General features: G+C 53.6%; 1 protein-coding gene across 1 annotated transcript in view; it reads left to right on the forward strand.

Moving 5' to 3' along the window:
- Positions 1-3,029: 3,029 nt before the first annotated feature.
- NACC2 (NACC family member 2) overlaps positions 3,030-19,286 on the forward strand; it is a 54,390-nt gene continuing 38,133 nt past the window's right edge. The window contains exon 1 of the mRNA XM_066610683.1: positions 3,030-3,057. The gene's annotated coding sequence lies outside the window, so the exon portion shown is untranslated. The remainder of the gene's footprint in view (positions 3,058-19,286) is intronic.

Consider the following 19,286-nt stretch of genomic DNA (forward strand, 5'->3'; position numbering starts at 1 on the left):
AAGCCCCCAAGGAGGGAGTCCAGGCTGTCCTGAGGAGACACCATTCATGGTTTGGGGAGGTCTGTTCACTCAGGCTTGGCACCAAATTCCCTTCCTCAGTGCAACAGGAAAGGACGGCAGTCACACTGCCCTCTCGTTCTCCAGGCGGACTCCAGCCTGGCCTTCCTGTCTTGTCACCCGGCCCCCGTCTGCTGGGGCTGCTCCCCCCCTTGTTTCCAATAATAGCATCGGACTCGGCTATGGATGCCTTTTGAAATATTTCCTGTCATGTCATCAATCAGATACATATTTACAATCACTCATTAAATCAGAGTGTACGTTGCCTCCTTCCTCCCCAGAATATTAATACGGCTGAAATCCTGCCTGAATATTCATGAGGAGGGAAATCAATCTTGGTGCCAGCAGTGATGTCACTTCAGCCTGCAATCAAGGCAGCTATAAAAAACCGATCAGCTCTGCAGAATTAAAGGTATATTGATCCCGTGGGGGGTGCTCCATGTGGATCGCTTTGGCCCTGCTGCTCTTCAAGGGCCAGGACTGATGGTGTTCAGGGTCGTGTCTGGGGTAGGGAGTTGCCTGCCATTCAGGCCATGTGGGGCGGCAGCAGTGGCTCTCCCAGGCTCAAGAGGGTCTGTCCTTCCAGGAAAGGCTTTGGATCAATCTGGGGCTCTTCGGTGGGGCTGCGACCTCATTCCCATTTGTGAAGCCTGGCAATGGGCCAAAGGGCCAAGGAGGGTGTGGATACCCAGCCCTCGACTCTGCCTTGCTGGGTGACTGTCAGGGCTGCCTGTGAAGGTTGGTGTCCTGCTGAGAACAACACTCCAGGCTCTAGAACAGTGATTTTCAACCTTTTGCAGCTTGTGGCACACTGACAAAGTACTAAAATTGTCACGACACACACCATCGGTCTTTTGACATTTGAAAAGGCACACCATGCTGTTGGTGGGGGTTCACATCCCCTAACGGCCCTACTAATAAATGACCCTCTTCCACACTCCTGTGGCACACCTGCAGACCATTTGCAGCACACCAGTGCGCCACAGCACAGTGGTTGAAAATGGCTGCTCTAGAGGCTGGTTCCGGGCTTGTGCATGGAAAAGTTGCTTGTTCACGAGCCAGCCATGGCGGCCAGTTATTTATTTTGATTTATGTGCTATGGTATTTATATACCACCTTTCTCATAGACTTGTCGAGTTGAGCCTCCTGATGCGATCATTGTGCTGGCTGCACAGCTCTTGTGCTTTCCAAGATTCCACAGGCAGCTGCAAGACATGCCTCAGACTGGTTGTCGGAATGCTTGACTCTAACCAGAGCTTTCTGGTCTCTGATCCAAGGCGAAACCCAAGCTGAACCTTTTTAGCTTTCTCAGGCTCAACCTCAGACTACACCTCCAGTCAGGCCCAGCCCGGCCCAGGCGACTTACCTTTGACCCTCAGTTGAGCACCTTTGGCTGCCAACATTGCCAGGGCTGCCTCTATTGCGTGAGTGTGCAAGGTCTCCCTGGTTGCTGGCTTCCCACCCACACCCTTTTCTTTCACATCAAATTAGCACCACATCATGCTGGACTGCTCTCCTTCATTCCAGCTTCTGTCTGTTCCCCGATTTCCTTGACACTTGGCACAGAATGCATTGGGGTCCTTGTGTGCAAACCGGAAGCTTCTGAGCTCTCTGAGCTTTTGAGCTCCCTGGGCCCAGTGTTTGCAGAGGACGAGGACGCCCCTGTGCCAGAGTACTGCTGGGCCATGGAGTGCTGGTCTAGGCCCTGCTCATGGTGGGGTCATCTGTTAGGATTCAGAAGGCGCACATTTTTCCTCTCATTGTGAATCCAGGGCAGGCTTCACATGCAAATACAACATCCTTAAAAAATATTATTTTGCAGTGCATTTATTTTGACTCCACACTGTTTTCCTAAACACCAGGTGTTAATGACATTCTGAAGCCCTGGGCGCCCTGCGCTGCCTTCTTGTCAAATGTCTCCCTTGCACGGTTTTGAAAAATGTGAGCACCCCCAGGACTCTAGATGGGGGTGGCTGGCAAGTTCTTCTATGCATGGAAGAGATTTTCTCTTTCCCAGGGCTGGGCCTCTGGTCCCTGGGGAGTTTTGCGGTGCCCCTGGACAGCGAGCGGTCTCTGCCTGACCCACCTGAGAGGCGCAGGAGTGGTCTGATCTGCTCTCTTCACGATAGCACCTATCCTGGCATAGGAGCCCCAGGGGCTGCATCTGTCTTGGACAGATGGGGGTGTTTGAACCCTCCCTGGGGGACCTTCCCCTCTTCTGTTGTGGCCTAGTGTGGAAGGAGGGCTACCTCCTGATGGGAGGTCTCAGCTGACCCCCAAAACATCCAATTTGTGCACTAAGTAGTGAGGGGGACTCCTGCCTCCCTGAGTCTGTGCCACAGTACTGAAGAACAGCACATCTTCTTGTTCCCAGAGGTGCCAGTTCTCTGGGGTTGAGGGAGGAAGGGCTCTTCTATGGCGTTGGCAGGTCTGCCTCTTGGTCTCTTTCAAAGTTTTCCAATTGGGGCTGATGCCCTCCAACAGCCCTTAGGAAGGGGGTGCTGCTCAGGGGCACCTGCTAGAGCAAATGGGCCTGGGGGGTCTCCAGGCACAGCTCTGCCCAGGGAGGGTGGCCCACAGCGACTTGGTGGCTTTTGAGTTCTGCCCAGTGGGTGGTCTTGGCTGAGCCTCAGTTTCCCAACTGTAAAATGGGCGCAGGCTTTTGCCCTCTTCTTAGCTCCCGCACATGGGCAGATCGGGAGCTGCTGCGGTCCAGCCGGGGCCCAGCTGTCAGCATAGCTTATGCATGTCTACTCAGAAGTAAGTCCCCCTGCAGCCACTGGAGCTTCCTCCCGGGAAAGAACGGCCGTGGAAAGGGCCTGCCTGCGAGGAGACGCGCCCAGATCGCGCCCAGTCCCGGGGTACGAAGCAAGCCAGCGGGGCTGCAGGCCGCCCCCTCCGGCCGCCGCCCCTCCTCCGCCGGCCGCCGCAACCATCACTTCCTGCCGGGAGGAGCCAGCCGGGGAGGGAGGAAGCAGCCCGGCCGGGAACCAGGAGCAGGTAAGCAGGCTCTGCCGGGGAAGGGGCGCCGCAGACACGTGCTGGGTGGGCGCGCCCCGCTGCGGGCTGCTGCTTCCCCAGGAAGGGCGGGGGCTCCGTGGCCAGGGTGCCCACCCACCCCGTCCACGTGGCCCCTCTGCAGAAGCGTCCCCCGTTGCCCCAGCACCGCTAGGTGGACTGCCCCCCAGTGCCCCCTGTGGACAGCCCCCAGTACCCCCCCGTACTCCCAGGTGGATGACCCCCCCAGTGCTCCCTGGTGGACAGTGCCCAGTACCCCCAGCTGGTACAGCTCCCCCAGTACCCCAAGTAGACAGCCCCAGTACCCCCCTGTACTCCCAGGTGGACAGTTCCCCCCCAATACCCCCTGGTGGACAGCCCCCAGTAGCTCCCCTGTACCAAGGGTCCTCCCTCCCAGTGAAGCCTTCCCAGGAGAAGAGCTTGAACTTCCTGCAACTCATTGGGGGGGGGGCACTCCCTCTGCCACGTTGCTTTCCTGGGGGACAGAGGCACCCCCTGTCCACTTATGAGTTACAGGAAGGGGGGCTGTTCCTGGGCCATTGTGGGGGAGGCAGGCCCCTGGGCTGCCCAGGTGTGTGAGCATTTGGGCATGCTCTGATGTGGGGGAGAGGGGAGACAGGACAGCCTGGCCAGGGGGTTCCCTTCTCTCCAGTCAGGTCTTGATGGGACCTGCCCAAGAAGGCTGTGGCCTCTCTTAGGCCACCCTGAACATGTGAAAGGGGCTCCTCTGGTTCTCCTGGGGAGGGGGCAATGGCAGAGTGGAACCAGCTCCCTCCCTTGCCAAGAAGCCTGATTGTGGTCTGTCCTGCTGGTCTGTGGCATGGCAGGGAGGTGTCTGCCAGCAGGTGCAGCCCCTGCTCTTTCTCTCCTGGCATCCTGGAGTGCTCCTGATGGAGGGACAGCAGACTGAGGGCCCAATCCGATCCAACTTTCCAGTTCCAATGCAGCCCCAAAGTAAGGGAAAATGTTCTCTTTCCTTGAGAAGACCTCTGTGAGTTCTCCTCCACCACAGAATGCAGCGCACACCCCATTGGCATGGCTCCATCAGTGCTGGAAAGTTGGAAAGGATTGGGCCCTCACTCCGCAGAGCTCTTCTCCCCAACCCCAGCTGGCTGGCACACTGCAGATTGCCTGGAAATACTTCCAGGGCCTCCCAGTTCACTGAGCTGCTGTCGTTCAGGAGGTCCTGCACTGTGCTTCAGGACGTGCGCGTCCAGGGTGGTGCGCAGTACAGGAGTACTTAAACATGACATCTCCATTCCATGCCTGGCTAATGGGAATCTTTTCTGCGCTCGATACGTCTCTGAAGAGCCCCCCCCCCCCCCCGCAAGGCCGGGCGATGGATGCCTGGGCAGCAGGCCAAGGACTCGTCTTGTGACCTGAGTGATGGATGGGCTGGTGCGGGTCTCCACCTGGCAGGAAAAGATGTGCAGAGCCGTCCAAGTTGGGCCTGGTAAACAGTGCGGGATTTATGACTGTTCTCTTCCTGTCAGGGCTGCTGCGCTGTATGGCAGGGACAAAAGATTTTCCAGGCCCGCAGTCTCAGGTCGGCCTGTCTGCCTCTCTTCTCTCTCACAGGCTTCTGAGGGCTTTGCAGTCCTGGGCTGCTCTCACCAAGTGCTGCGGGCTAAAGGGTGCTGCCTACATTGTGGTCCTTGCTGCATGTTTCGGGTTTGCCATGTTGGTGCTGTGATGATGGGACTTGCTGGGGACTGCACATGAGTGGAGCAGGTTCCGGGGGGTCATTGAGGGCAGGGGAGCCAGGGCTGTCCACAGTTTCATTCACCAGGAGAAGAGAGCGGTCTCCAGCAGCGTTCTGCTTTGCAGGCCTAGGAGGGCGGCAGTACTGACTCCTCTTTCCCTTGGTCTGTCACCACCAAAGGGCAGTAGAAATGGTGGGATAAAATGTGAGTGGCCATCATCCGTCCATCCCCCCAGGCTGCTTCCCCTTAGATGGGTGCTGGTGGGCACCTCAGCAGAGGAGGAGTAAATACCCAAGCACTCTAAGGGAGCCTCTTGGGACCAGAGCAGGCTTTGCTCTGCCCAGCCAACGGTGCGGGTGCCGGGGGGGGACACGTTCCCAGTGGTGGCCTCTGTAGTAGGGAGGCAGGTGGCCAAATCCTGTTCCAGATGGCACTTCTCAAGAGTGCAGTGGGGCAGTTCACAGGCAGTACCTGGTGCTGACTCTGCAAAAGTCTGGTTTGAGGAAGGAGACTGCAGCCCTGGCCCAGGAAGGGGTGGGTGGGTGGGAGACCCTGGAGGAGCCACTATTTCCTCTGGCCCCCAGCTCAGGACTCTCTCTGAACATTTTCAGGGGTCTGAAGCAGGCCACAGGAGCAACAGCAAGTGGCTGGCAGCTGGGAGACAGGTGCTTCTGCAGGTGCCCTGCCTGCAGCTCTGGTGGTACCAGTGGAGGGATTCTGGGTTAAATCGCTGCTGGAATTTTGTCTTGGTTTCAGAGGCATTGCACGGGGGGGGGGGGGTGTGCAGGCCACACTGGGTGATGTGCATGGGGGACTGACGCCACTACTTGCCAAGATTTTTTAAATTTTGGTATTTTTAATAACACCATCATGTTATATATCATTCAATGTGTAATTTCATGCAGAATGCAATGAAGCAAACCATGGTTAAATATCTCTATTCTATCAAAAGTTATAGCCAAAAAACAAGCAGGGGACAGTGGTATGTCACCACGCCCACCACCCTTGGCATTGCATGGGAGGAGGTCTTTCATAGAGGTGAAATGCTGGCCTTCTGCACCAGGTGACACACTGCCTGGTTTCTGTTTAGAGGGGCTTGGTCAGCTTCATGGGGTGGGGAAAGCCATTGCCTGACCAGGGATTGGGGGTGTTGGTGAGGCAGAGCAAGAGCCTCTCGCGAGGAAGGGGAGAGGCCTATCCAACTTGGTGCTTTTTTGTGGCACTTTGAAGTTTGGCTTTGCAGGGAATTCCTTTGCAAAAGAGGCTTCTCAGCTGGCTTCAGGCCTCTTTCATCATGTCACTCACCGTTGTACATTTGTGAGGAGCTGTGATTTGTTGGCCAGGGGCTGCCTGCCTGCCGGCCTTCTAGGGGACGACGACCAGGTTTAGAAGGGAAGAAACCAAACCGATAATGTCTGTGAAGTGCAGGGTTCTGAAAAGTTTCAGCACACTTCTTGTGTGTGTGTGTGTGTGTGTGTGTGTGTGTGTGTGTGTGTGTGTGTGTGTGTGTGTTGAGACAGGAATTTACTGTGGAGTGGGGTTTGTGTCTGTGGCTCAAGCCACAACTGGTCAGTGCTTCTTGGGGTACATGATCTGGACACTCATCAGGGCCAAAGTCTGGGCGGTTCTGCCAGGAGGCCTTTTGACTGTTAAACGGTGGGGGTGTTATGAGTGGCTGCCCCCACCCCCAAGCAGAGCCGAAGAGGGTATTATTTTTGGAGAATGGGAACTCTTTCTAGGTCAGCTTTCTGTTGATTTATTCATGCAGATGCTCTCCTTCATCTAGAGCAAGGGTTCTCACACATTTAGCACCAGGACCCACTTTTTAGAATGAGAATCTGTCAGGACCCACCAGAAGTGATGTCATGACCAGGAGTGACTTCATCAAGCAGGAAATGTTTTAACAATCCTACCCACACTTACTCAGGAGTAAGTCCCATTGACTATCATTGTTAAAAGCATATATATAGTAGCCTGTTAAAAGTACAGAGCTGTAACATTTCCCCAAATGCAGTCACGTACCACCAAGTCTAATATATTAAAAACCAAATTTTGAAATGAATGAGGACCCACCTGAAATTGGCTCACAACCCACCTAGTGGGTCCCAATCCACAGTTTGAGAAAAACTGATCTAGAGGGTTGGAAGCTTTGGGGGATAAAATCAGCAACAAATAAAATGGATGGAAGATGACTTATTTTTGTATTACAATTCATATTCTCCCACCCTACTCTGGGATGGGGCAGGAAATCCCTACAAATGAAACATTACAGAGGCTATGAACAGTTTCTTGCTCCCTGGGACTCTGAGGAGGCTCCTTGTTCTGGCTGGGAGCAAGACGTCTTGGGTGGTGCCAGGAGGTTTGTGCCGAGGAGTAGCCTGTCGCTGGTCTCTGTTGGAGTGGCTGGTGGGGGCTCTTCTGGGACTCCCAGGCTTGCCCCAAATGAGCATTTTTTGTCTTTCCTGGGTGGATGCATAGCAAATGTTGATCAGTGTTTGGCTGCTGCTGGGTCCAGTACCAAATCCCCCGTTTTCCAGGGCTTGGCAGTCACATGGCATCTCTAGGGCTTTTGGTGGGCAGTGGAGCCACTAGAACCCGGGCTGCGTGGCGGCCATCAAGGCTTGGAGCCGCAATTCATGTTTGGCTTCTGCAGGAGCTGGGGATTTGGCAGCTTTGTGGTTGAGCCTGGTCGATGGAGGTGGCCCTGTGGCAAGAGGAGCCCGCTTGCCTGCCTGACTGCTGGGGCTCTGCTGACTGCTGGGGCTCTGCCCAGAGTGGCCGTCTCCCTCCACTGCACAAAGTGTTTGGAATTGTCGCCCAGGAACTGGCCAAGGGGTGGTGGACATTTCAGGACCCCTCCCAGATGCTGGTGCTTGGATTTGTTCTTGAGATGTTGGCTCCTCCTGTGTCCCAGTTCAACAGAGCTGCCCTGGCGGATGAGGGCGGGAGTGGTCTTTGCTGTGTGCGCTGCCATGGCCTTCCTTTTGGGGGCATTTGACTTGTCCTAATGCTCCACACTCTAGATAGCCTTTGCTCCACACTCTAGATAGGTTGATCTGCTTCTGCATATAAATATATGTTGTGCTGCTTGAGCAGGAACAGCAATAATGTGCTGGATCACATGGGAGACCTGGTCCTCTGTGGAAATAGCTGAGAGCCTTGCAGCCCTGGAAAGACTAGTCCAGGGCCCAAGCCTATCCAACTGCTCAACCCCGACATAAGGGAACAAGGGTGCTCAATAGGTGGATCACGATCTACCGGTAGATCGCGAGGCAAAATGAGTAGGCGGAGCCCTGTCTCTCCAAACTGTTAATATGTCAGTTTCGTCTAGTGACTAGACGAAACTGACATATTTAGCTGACACTAAACTGACACTGAAACTGACACTTTAGCTGCTCTTCAGGCATGCAGCAACAAAACTAGTCTCTAGTCAGTTTCATCAGTTTTGTGGCGCTGCCTGCCGGAAGAGCAGGAGCTAAAGTGGTCGGTGGCGGGAGGGGGAGCTGGGCTCCACTGGACTGAGGCACTTCCCGGGGCTCCATAGCGGAAGGGGGGAGGGGTGGGAGTTCGAGATGGAGTCGCTCTGATGGCGGTTGTCGCGGGAGGCCCTGAGTGACCCTCCCCTTCCCTTCCAGTCAGGTCCGGCCCAACCCAGCCCAGCCATGCCCGGCCCAGCCGCCCCTGTAGGAGCCCAGAGATAAGTGCTGCGGCCGCTGCCACTCTCGGTCGGGGCTGACAGGTGAGACGACCCCCCTGGCCCCCCCGCCGCTGCAGGAGGAGGGCAGGTGGGAGCAGTGTCTCCCCCGCCTGCACGCGCAGCCCCTCTCCATGGAAACGGGGAAGCCCCCCGCCCCTTCCGAGGAGGACCTGCGACGCCTCCCTCTCCCTGCTGGTCTCGGGGCGCAGCCACAAAGAATTTGGGGGGGTGGGGAGTGGGGAGCTCCTTCCCCCCGTAGTGCAGCAAGGCTGGGCATGTGCCTCTTGGGGGGACCTGTGGCTGCCCCCAGTATGTGGGGTGGGGAGAGAGGAGAGGCCTCCCGTGTGCTTCCTGAAGCATCTGGTGGGCCACTGTGGGGCACAGGAAGCTGGACTTGGTGGGCCTCCTCTGACCTGGTCCAGCAGGGGCACCATACATCAAAGGGGGTGTCTGTCAGACGCTTCCTTCCCCCCTGGTAGATCTCCGGGCCTTGCTGGGTTTCAAAGTAGCTCTCGAGCCAAAAAAGTGTGAGCACCCCTGCCTTAGGAGGTCTCTGTGACTCCTCCTTCCCCAGAGTGCAACATGCACCCCATTGGCCCAGCTGCCTCAGCACTGGTAAGTTGGAGAGGACTGGGCACCAGTTTTGGCAGAAGCTTGCGTGGGCGAGAGTCCACCTTGCATCTGATGAAGCAGCCCATGAGCCGTGGAAGCCCCTGCTGGACTCAATTGGCTTAACCTTGGGGGTGCTAGAAGGCCTCATTTGCTGCTAGAGGAGATGTGGTTGTTCCCCCCCCCTTTCTGGAAGTGGTGCTCTGTGGCGAGGCTCCTGTGCAATGCATTCTTGTCGGCCTGTTCTGTGCGGCAGAAGGATACATGTCGACAAGGATCAGGAGCACCAAGCTCAAGCTCAGCCATGAAGCTCACTGAGGTGACTTGGGGCTAGTTGCTGCCTCTAGGCCTGGCCTGCCTCCCATGGCTGTTGTGAGGGGGAGGAAGAGAGCCTGGCCTGCTGGAATGGACATGTAGCCGTGACTTATGTAAGGCACTGATTGAATAGTTGTGTAGCTTTGCCTTCCCTGACCATAGTCCTCTGTGGGAGGCTTCCATAGATGGCAGCATGGCCTGTTGTGGACATTCCCTGTGACCTTCTCCAGCTACTCTGCGAAGCAGCGAGGTGCCTCAGGTGACGCCCAGAAGCCGCCAGCCAAACTCTTGGTCCACCAACCTCGACCCTGTCCCTGCTGCCTCGGTGCAGCGGCAGCAGCGGCACTCTGGGGCAGCCTTTTCCAGCCTTGCCTGGAGAGTAAACCTGCCAGGATCATCTGCCTGCAGAGCTGCTCTGCTGCTGGGGCACAGCCCCTCCCCTCCTTTCCCCTCCTGAGGCTTGAGCACATCTTTGCAAGAGGGCAGAGTTAAGGATACAACCCTAAAATGGCATTTCCTGACGTGTGCAGAAACCCAGCTTCATGCGCTGTACATAGCCGTTTCTCAGTTCTCATTACCGAACTAAGTTGTGTCTGTAAATGTCAGATTCTTTTATTTTTTGGTTCTCAGCAGTTTTTCTTTTTTTGAAGACTGTAAAGTCATTAGCGTGAAGGAAGATTAAAAAGATGCATAACAATTAAAATGCTAATGCCATGTGCAGTGCCCAACTTTTGAAGCCGCTTTGCCATTCATCTTGTAGCACTCTCCCCTTGGCACCCGGCAATTCTTTTTTGCCGACCCCTGCTGAGCTGGTGAGGTGAGAATGGAATTGGGGGTGGCAGCAGGCAGAAGGCAGGAGCCTTTGAAGAGAGGAGAAGTTACCAATGGGCTTGGAATGTGCCGACTCAGCAAAGCCACAAGATTTGCTGTGGAGTGGCGGGTGCGAGGTTGGGGGATTGTGCCATAAGGGTTCAAGGAGCTTCCGGAGAGGTCTGCTGTGAATACTTGGTGTATAAAAGTCTTAACTTCTATAAACCACTTTTTCCAACAAAAAGCTTCCATATTGGTGTGTAATCAATCCAAACTCTGAAACAGGCATGTCAAACCCGTTTCATGTAGTGGGCCAAATAGCATACGTGGTGCCTGCTGAAGGCCTGAGGTGACATCATTAAGCAGGATCAAGCAAATAATGGCCAAAAATGAGCATTTTGTTATCACTTAGTAACTCATGAGCTGCAAATGACAGAAGAGAAAATGTGGAAATCTTGACCATATTTTCAAGCACAATTAAGAACATAAGAACAGCCCCACTGGATCAGGCCATAGGCCCATCTAGTCCAGCTTCCTGTATCTCGCAGCGGCCCACCAAATGCCCCAGGGAGCACACCAGATAACAAGAGACCTCATCCTGGTGCCCTCCCTTGCATCTGGCATTCTGACTTAACCCATTCCTAAAATCAGGAGGTTGCGCATACACATCATGGCTTGTACCCCATAATGGATTTTTCCTCCAGAAACTCGTCCAATCCCCTTTTAAAGGCATCTAGGCTATTATCACGTGGGCAGCACCCCTTCTGCCGCAGTGTCACTTTGCGGTTCAGCAGCTGAGAGGTGCTCTGCAAAGTTACACCTTGACAGAAGTGGCACTGCTGAAAGAGCGACCTGCATGATAACTGGGAGCTCCCAGGGCTCCCTCACTCACCCTTCTTGGTCTATGCCAGTGATTTTCAACCTTTTTAGTCTCAAGGCACACTGGCAAGGCACAAAAATGGTCATCCGTTTTTTGAAAATTAACAAGGCACACTGTGCTGCCAGTGGGAACCTCACATCCCCCAATGGCTCTACTAATAAATGACCCTCTCCCAAATTCACACCCTAGGCACACCTAGGGACCATTCATGGCACACCAATGTGCCACAGCACAGTGGTTGAAAATAGCTGATCTACATCTTCCCCCATAGTGTTCTTTGGCCCCTTCGGAGGCCTCCTTCCGTCTCTCCCTCCCAGACCCGCAGCAGAAGTGGCACTGCTGGGCTTAGGGAGAGCCCGTGGGCCTTATGGTTGACACCCCTGCCCTAAACCATCGAAACAAGTCAAGACTACCGTTGATAAAATGAACCACTGCAAAGAGTAGCAACACTGAACAAGATGGCAAAAGCCTGCTAAAGGAGAATGTCTCAAGACAGGATGAGAGAGGAGCTCTTCCCCAATGGAGGCCGCTACTGGGAAGGCGCTGCACCTGGTGTGTGGCAGCTGCCAGCGAGGTCTCCTCTGAATCCAAGGGCTGGGATAGATTAATGCGGGTGAAGGCAGGGCTTCCCACTCCTTGGTTTCCGACACTTTTGGCTCTCAAGAGTCAAGAGCTTCTGTGTGCGTCACAGTCTGATTCTTTGCATGTTTATTCAGAAGTAAGTCCCACCAGGGTTCCTTCAAGCTTCCTCCTCACTAAGTGTGCATTGGGTTGCAGCCTGAGACCAGGATTGCAAAGAGTCAGACAATTGTGGTTGGCGACAATGGAAAGTTAGGAGCTGATGTCTGGATTGGAATCCAGCGGTTGTGCCTGGACCTCTGTGGAATGTCTTCTCTTTAGAAGGAAGCCTTTACACAGACTGTTTTGAGGCCACTCTTGGAGCCATCCACAAGACATGCTGCATGTCATAAAGCTGGTTTCATCACCCACCTTGTTTGCAGTGCCCCACTTGCATGTCAGTGACCTGGCTGAAGAGCTGGTGCCAGCAACTCTAGCCCATGAAAACCGAGTTGTTTTGGTACTAGGGTGGGTCTGGACAGTTGGCAAGAAGGACCAGGGCTCCTGGGCTGGCCTGACTGTGTGGTCCCTGCTCCCCAGCCAGCCAAACTGTCTACCAGCAGCATGGGGCATTATCCCAAGTGGGACTGGGGCAGCTGCTGCTCCCCACCCCCATGATTTAAACTTAAACTGAGAACTTGAAAGACTGGGTTACCCCCCCATGTTGTCTGGCAAGCCAGCAGCAGCCCAAAGGAGTTCTTCTCCTCCCCCCCAATATCCTGCCTGGTTTCTTGGTCTCTTAAAGGGAGGAGCCCCCAAACAGGTGCTTGATATGAATCTCGCAAAGTGGGCCTCAGCCATGCACCAGCTCCACCCTCTTGTCTGGGCCGAGCATCCATTTCTTGCACCTCGTCATCATCAATCCCTGAGCCCAGGCTACAGTCCAGCACCTGCACAGCACCCCCCTGGCTTGTGATGCAGCACAGTGGGCCTTTCCCCTCCATTCTCCAGTTGGCGTCGCTCAGCAGTTGGTTTCTTTTTTTACAGCTGTTAAGTAGATGAAAGGAGAGCCTCTAGCACTGCCACACCAACAGAGCAAGAAGGCCCTGGCACCCCCTTTCAGAAACAGCCATCCGGATAGGAGCAGAGTAGCACAGTGTAGGCCTCCCCATGGCATTCTGGACAGCTGGCCTAGAAGGGTTCTGTGACCTGTGGCCTTGGAAGCCTCCAAGAGGTCCAGAAGAACTGGTAGGGCCCCCTCTCTGTCCTGTCCTCCCCAGTTCTCCCATTGTGCCGACTGGAGCTATATCAGCACAGAGTCCCAGCCTGGAACCGAACTGAGGGGAATAACTTGGTTCCATCCAAGCTTCCTGGAAATGCCCGACGACCCATCACTCATCCCTCATTCATGACTGTGGCCTGTGGTTCAACATGTCCTCCATGTGTCTGTGGGCAAACCATGGACAGTGTGTGTGACTTAAGGAATTAAGTCAGATAGAGGTTAAAAGAGAAGATGTTTCAGACCTCACTGATAAATTAAAGATCAATAAGTCACCGGGCCTGGATGGCATCCACCCAAGAGTTATTAAGGAATTGAAGATGGTAAGGCTACACCTGCAGTATTGTGTCCAGTTCTGGTCGCCACATCTCAAAAAGGACATAGTGGAAATGGAAAAGGTGCAAAAGAGAGCGACTAAGATGATTACTGGGCTGGGGCACCTTCCTTATGAGGAAAGGCTATGGCGTTTGGGCCTCTTCAGCCTAGAAAAGAGACGCCTGAGGGGGGACATGATTGAGACATACAAAATTATGCAGGGGAAGGATAAAGTGGATAGAGAGACGCTCTTTACACTCTCACATAACACCAGAACCAGGGGACATCCACTAAAATTGAATGTTGGGAGAGTTAGGACAGACAAAAGAAAATATTTCTTTATACAGTGTGTAATTAGTCTGTGGAACTCCTTGCCACAGGATGTGGTGATGGCATTTGGCCTGCATGCCTTTAAAAGGGGATTGGACAAGTTTCTGGAGGAAAAATCTATCATGGGTTGCAAGCCATGATGTGTATGTGCAACCTCCTGATTTTAGAAATGGGCTACAATGCAAGGCATTGACCAATGCAAGACCAGGATGCAGGTCTCTTGTTATCTGGTGTGCTCCCTGGGGCATTTGGTGGGCCGCTGTGAGATACAGGAAGCTGGACTAGATGGGCCTTTGGCCTGATCCAGTGGGGCTCTTCTTATGTCCTTATGTTCAGCTGTCAAGGGAGGGCACCAGGATGAGGTCTCTTGTTATCTGGTGTGCTCCCTGGGGCATTTGGTGGGCCGCTGTGAGATACAGGAAGCTGGACTAGATGGGCCTGTGGCCTGATCCAGTGGGGCTGTTCTTATGTTCTTAACTACAATTCCCAGGAAGCCTTGCAGGTCTCTTGTTATCTGGTGTGCTCCCTGGGGCATTTGGTGGGGCCGCTGTGAGATACAGGAAGCTGGACTAGATGGGCCTTTGGCCTGGTCCAGTGAGGCTGTTCCCATGTTCTTATGACTCCGAGATGGATCTCTTTAGAGCTGCGATTGGCAGCCTGTGCAAAGCCAATGGGGGAGGGGGCCTGGCGGGTGGGTGGCTGGTCAGATGGTGCACCAGCTCTGGTTGCCCTGATGCTGGAAGCACCTGTAGATTGGAGAGTGCAGGCATGAAACCAACTGGTGGCTCCAAGGAGCTGAGTGGCCAAGTGAAGCCCCTGGATTGGGGCATCTCCCCATCTAGGACAGACCTGTTTTTCACACCTTGTGCCACCCAGTGGCTGCCAGTTGTTAAGCAGCATGCATCGATTCAGGAGCCACTTAAGGGTGCGTAGAACGAAGGTCTTGTTTGTTACCAGCCCTGTGATGTATGGTCCCCCTCTCTCTCCCAGGATTTAAGATTCAGGCTTTTTATCAGCTTGAGCTGTGGAAAAAAAATCTAGTTGAAAGGCCCAAAGAAATGTGCCAGTAAGCATAAAAACGGTTACATCCTCCCCATGTCATTTTGCCAAAGGCTTCTGCACAATTTTTATTATTATTATTATTATTAGCCACTCTCTGCATTATGAAGGAAAATGTCTTTTTTGAAGAACGGGAGAAGGATTTGCATAATAGTCTCTGCAAGAAGATCAGCCTCCGATAATGATCTCTCCACAACGCAGCCTTTGAAAAGACGGTAGCGACACGCCAGTAATCGTATTTTAAATTATATTTCCCTTTAAGGGAAGGTGTTACAAAAACATGCAAACATAAAATCTGTCGGTTGGAGTCCTCAAGGAGCACCTGACCGTCTCCCTGCTTTTCTACGGTTACAGATTGCAACACCAGCAGCTCTTGCACAAAGCAATCTGGCTGTGCACAAGAGAGAGTTGCGGTCTTCTTCCCCCCGCCCCCAATTTCACAAGTGGCTCCTCTGTGTGCAAGGCCAGTGTGGAAAGAGCCCAAATGCCAGCAATGGCACTCTGGGCCATTGGGTGGGGGTGGGAGATCAATTCTCCCATCTGCAGGGGGACCACAGCTCCATGGCAGAACCCCCCCTTGCTTGCAGGCAGATGGTCCAGGATTCAAGCCCTGTCAGCACCACCGGGGGGGGGGGAAGAATTCCTGAGACAGCTGCTGCTGTCGGTGACAGTGCAGAGGTGGACAGGCCCACTCTGTGCCAGGCGTTCCTGGGGCAGCAGCTCCTTCTCAGAGAGCTGTGTGCCAGTCTGAATATGTCACACACACACGCACACGCACAAGCAGATGAAAGGCACCAATACGTTCACTGATGTCTGAAGTTGTGGGGTCTGGGTTAGACATAAAATTATGAAGGAAATGGATAGAGCGGGCATACGGATACTTTTCCCCCTCACATGACACCAGAACTAGGGGACGTTTACTAAAGTTGAGTGTCAGACAAATGGCAAGATTTCTTTACCCAGTGTGTAATTAACCCATGGAACTCCTTGCCACAAGATGTGGTGATGGTGTGTAGGCCTCGATGGCTTTAAAAGGGAGTTGGACAGATTGCTGGAGGAAATGTCCAACACAGGTGTCAGGCCATGATGGGGATACACAACATCCTGGTGTTGTAGCCCATCTCTGAATACCAGATGCAAGGAAGTGACAACAGTATCCTGGTATCTTGTGTGCTTCCAGAGGCATCTGGGTGGGCCACTGTGAGACATAGGAAGCTGGACTGGATGGGTCCCCTGACCAGAAGGGCTCTTCTTATGCTCCAATGATGAACATAAGGACAGCCACAGGCCCATCTAGTCCAGCTTCCTGTATCTCACAGCGGCCCCACCAAATGCCCCAGGGAGCTCACCAGACAACAAGAGACCTGCATCCTGGTGCCCTCCCTTGTATCTGACATAGCCCATTTCTAAAATCAGGAGCATACACATCATGGTTTGTACCCCGTAATGGATTTTTCCTCCAAAAACTTGTCCAATCCCCTTTTAAAGGCGTCCAGGCCAGATGCCATCACCACATCCTGTGGCAGGGAGTTCCACAGACCAACCACACGCTGAGTAAAGAAATATTTTCTTTTGTCTGTCCTAACTCTCCCAACACTCAATTTTAGTGGATGTGCCCTAGTACTGGTGTTATGTGTAAAGAACATCTCTCTATCCACTTTATCCTTCCCATGCAGAATTTTGTATGTCTCAATCATGTCCCCCCTCAGGCGTCTCTTTTCTAGGCTGAAGAGTCCCAAACGCCGTAGCCTTTCCTCATAAAGAAGGTGCCCCAGCCCAGTAATCATCTTTTGCACCTTTTCCATTTCCACTATGTCCTTTTTGAGATGTGGCGACCAGAACTGGACCCAATACTCCAGGTGCGGCCTTACCATCGATTTGTACAACGGCATTATAATATTAGCTGTTTTGTTCTCAATAGCTTTTCTAATGATCCCAAGCATAGAGTTGGCCTTCTTCACTGCCGCCGCACACTGGGTCGACACTTTCATCGCCCTGTCCACCACCACCCCAAGATCTCTCTCCAGAGCTGTCACAGACAGCTCAGAACCCATTAGCCTATAATGTGAAGTTTTGATTTTTTGCCCCAATGTGCATGACTTTACACTTATTGACATTGAAACGCATCTGCCATTTTGCTGCCTGTTCTGCCAGTCTGGAGAGATCCTTCTGGAGCTCCTCACAATCACTTCTGGTCTTCACCACTCGGAAAAGTTTGGTGTTGTCTGCAAACTTTGCCACCTCACTGCTCAACCCTGTCTCCAGGTCATTTATGAAGAGGTTGAAAAGCACCGGTCCCAGGACAGATCCTTGGGGCTTTTCATTTCTCTCCATTGTGAAAATTGCCCATTGACACCCACTCTGCTTCCTGGTCTTCAACCAGGTCTCAATCCAGGAGAGGACCTGTCCTCTAATTCCCTGACTGTGGAGTTTTTTCAGTAGCCTTTGGTGAGGGACCGTATCGAACGCCTTCTGAAAGTCCAGATATATAATGTCCACGGGTTCTCCCGCATCCACATGCCTGTTGATCTTTTCAAAGAATTCTATAAGGTTTGTGAGGCAAGACTTACCCTTACAGTCATGCTGATTCTCCCTCAGCAAGGCTTGTTCCTCTACGTGTTTTGAGATCCTATCTTTGATGAGGCATTCCACCATCTTACCCGGTATAGATGTTAGGCTGACCGGCCTATAGTTTCCCGGGTCCCCCCTCTTTCCCATTTTAAAGATCGGTGTGACATTTGCTATTCTCCAATCCTCTGGCACCGTGGCCGTTTTGAGGGACAAGTTGCAAGATGATGTCTGAATCAGCTATCAAAGATCATCAGTGTATGTTGTATCATTGTCTACCGTGGCAGAGGCCCAGCTCAACCCAGCTGGGGCTGATTCGGCCCCCATTCCTTGGCAGCCACTTGGTGGTATTCCACAACCAGGCAGGTGTGTTTGGCAGGCCATGTGTTGGGTTTTTCTGGGCAGGGTGCTGGTCACCTGGGTGTGGAGGGCCTTCCTGTGGTTCCTTAGATAGAGCACAACATGGTGCAGATGAGAGAAATAGAGAAATCTTTTGGGCTAACCGCCCCCCCCCCAACCCAGCCTGTCTTAAATGCAGGCCTCTCAATGAGCCTTGAGCTTGTGGGGGCTGAGGCTGCCCAGGGCTTGATCTCACACAAGCTGCTCTGAGCCAGGATGGTGCAGTGGTTCTGGTGGCAGACCTGGAAGATCCAGGTTCGAATTCCCACAAGGCTTCCTGTGTGATCTTGGGCTAGTTGCTGTCTCTCAGCCTCACCTACATTGCAGGGTTGTTGTGAGGACAAAAGGAGTGGAGGAACCATGGAGACCACCCTGAGCTCCTTGGAGGAAGGTGATATGAAAATGTGAAAAAATAGATAAGCTCCTTAGAGGAAGGTGATACTGCCTTCCAGTCCAGAAGCCCAAGAGCTCTGTTGATGCCTATAACTTTTGCTCTCTCTTCTCCCCCCCCCACTCCCTTAATTGCGCTTCCTTAATTGCAACTGAAGAGAACCTTGAAGGGCTGTTCTCAGCAGATCAAGAGCTGATCTAGGCAGAGGGACAAGACCCCTTGGTGCCCAGGCATGGGTCCCCTGGCCCAAAGCAGACCTGTACAGTGTGTCTTCAGGTTGAGAATGGCAGCCGGTTTGCTCCAGGTCGGACTTGCCTGGCCTCGCCCCCTTCTCAGGCCTGTCCTGGCCAGTGACCAGCTTTCTTGCCCCCACAGCTTGCCCCCGCTCCCGCAGGCCTCTGTCCGTGTTCAGCAGAGCTGCTCAGTGAGGTTTTTTGTTCCTCAGAGGAGGTGTTTGTGTGGCAGAATGAATTAGAGCAGTGAGAGATTTTCATTCCAGCACTTGCAGCAAAGGAATATTTTATCTTCTCCGTTTGCTCCTGACAGAGATGTTTTCTTTTGTAGTGCAAACGGCTTTGTGGAGCATGTCGGGCTGAACTTGGAAGTCTTTTCTGTCGGCAGTCAGGAAAATGATCTGCTCAGGCTTGGCATCCACTGGGCGCCCTGGACAGCCCCCCTCCTGCTCCCAGTGCAGCCGTCCTTTGCCTGGGGGTCTTGCCTCCTCTCTTGGCAAGGCCTGGGGGGGGGGGCCTTGGGGTTTTGTGAAATGGCTGCTGTTGGGAGAGGGGACAGTTCACCCTTTTCCTTCCTAGTGGCTTCTGTTGGATGCAGACGGGCCGCGAGCGTGCAAGTTGCGGCTGCCCAGCACGGAGAGAGCCCCGAGGACTTCTGGCCCACTCCATAATGCACTCCCCTGTTCTCTGCTGGTGGTGGTCATGTGTGGTGTGCCACAGTGGTGAGCCAAGCCATGCTTTGGGCCTCCAGGGCCTTCTCCAGGCACCTCTGCAGCCAGTTCATCTTGAGGCCCCCTTTTTGCTTCTTGCAAGTCACAGTGTCCTTTTCAAGTTGCTGTTTGGAGGACACCCTCAGCTTGATCCTGGCAGCTCTGGAAAGATCTGGTGGGATTTTTTGGCCTCCAGAGGGCCCTGGGTGCTGCCGAAAGATGCTGGGGTGTAAGTCTGCTTGTGGGGACCTGCTTAGTACTTGGCCCCTGTGCAAAGCCTGCATGCCCTAGAAGTTGCCTGTGTGTGTACAGCTGTGGCCAAAAGCTGCCCCTCTTCCTGCAGGGCTGTCTTGAA

This window comes from Tiliqua scincoides, chromosome 16 (genome assembly GCF_035046505.1).
Source record: "Tiliqua scincoides isolate rTilSci1 chromosome 16, rTilSci1.hap2, whole genome shotgun sequence".
Taxonomy (NCBI): domain Eukaryota; kingdom Metazoa; phylum Chordata; class Lepidosauria; order Squamata; family Scincidae; genus Tiliqua; species Tiliqua scincoides.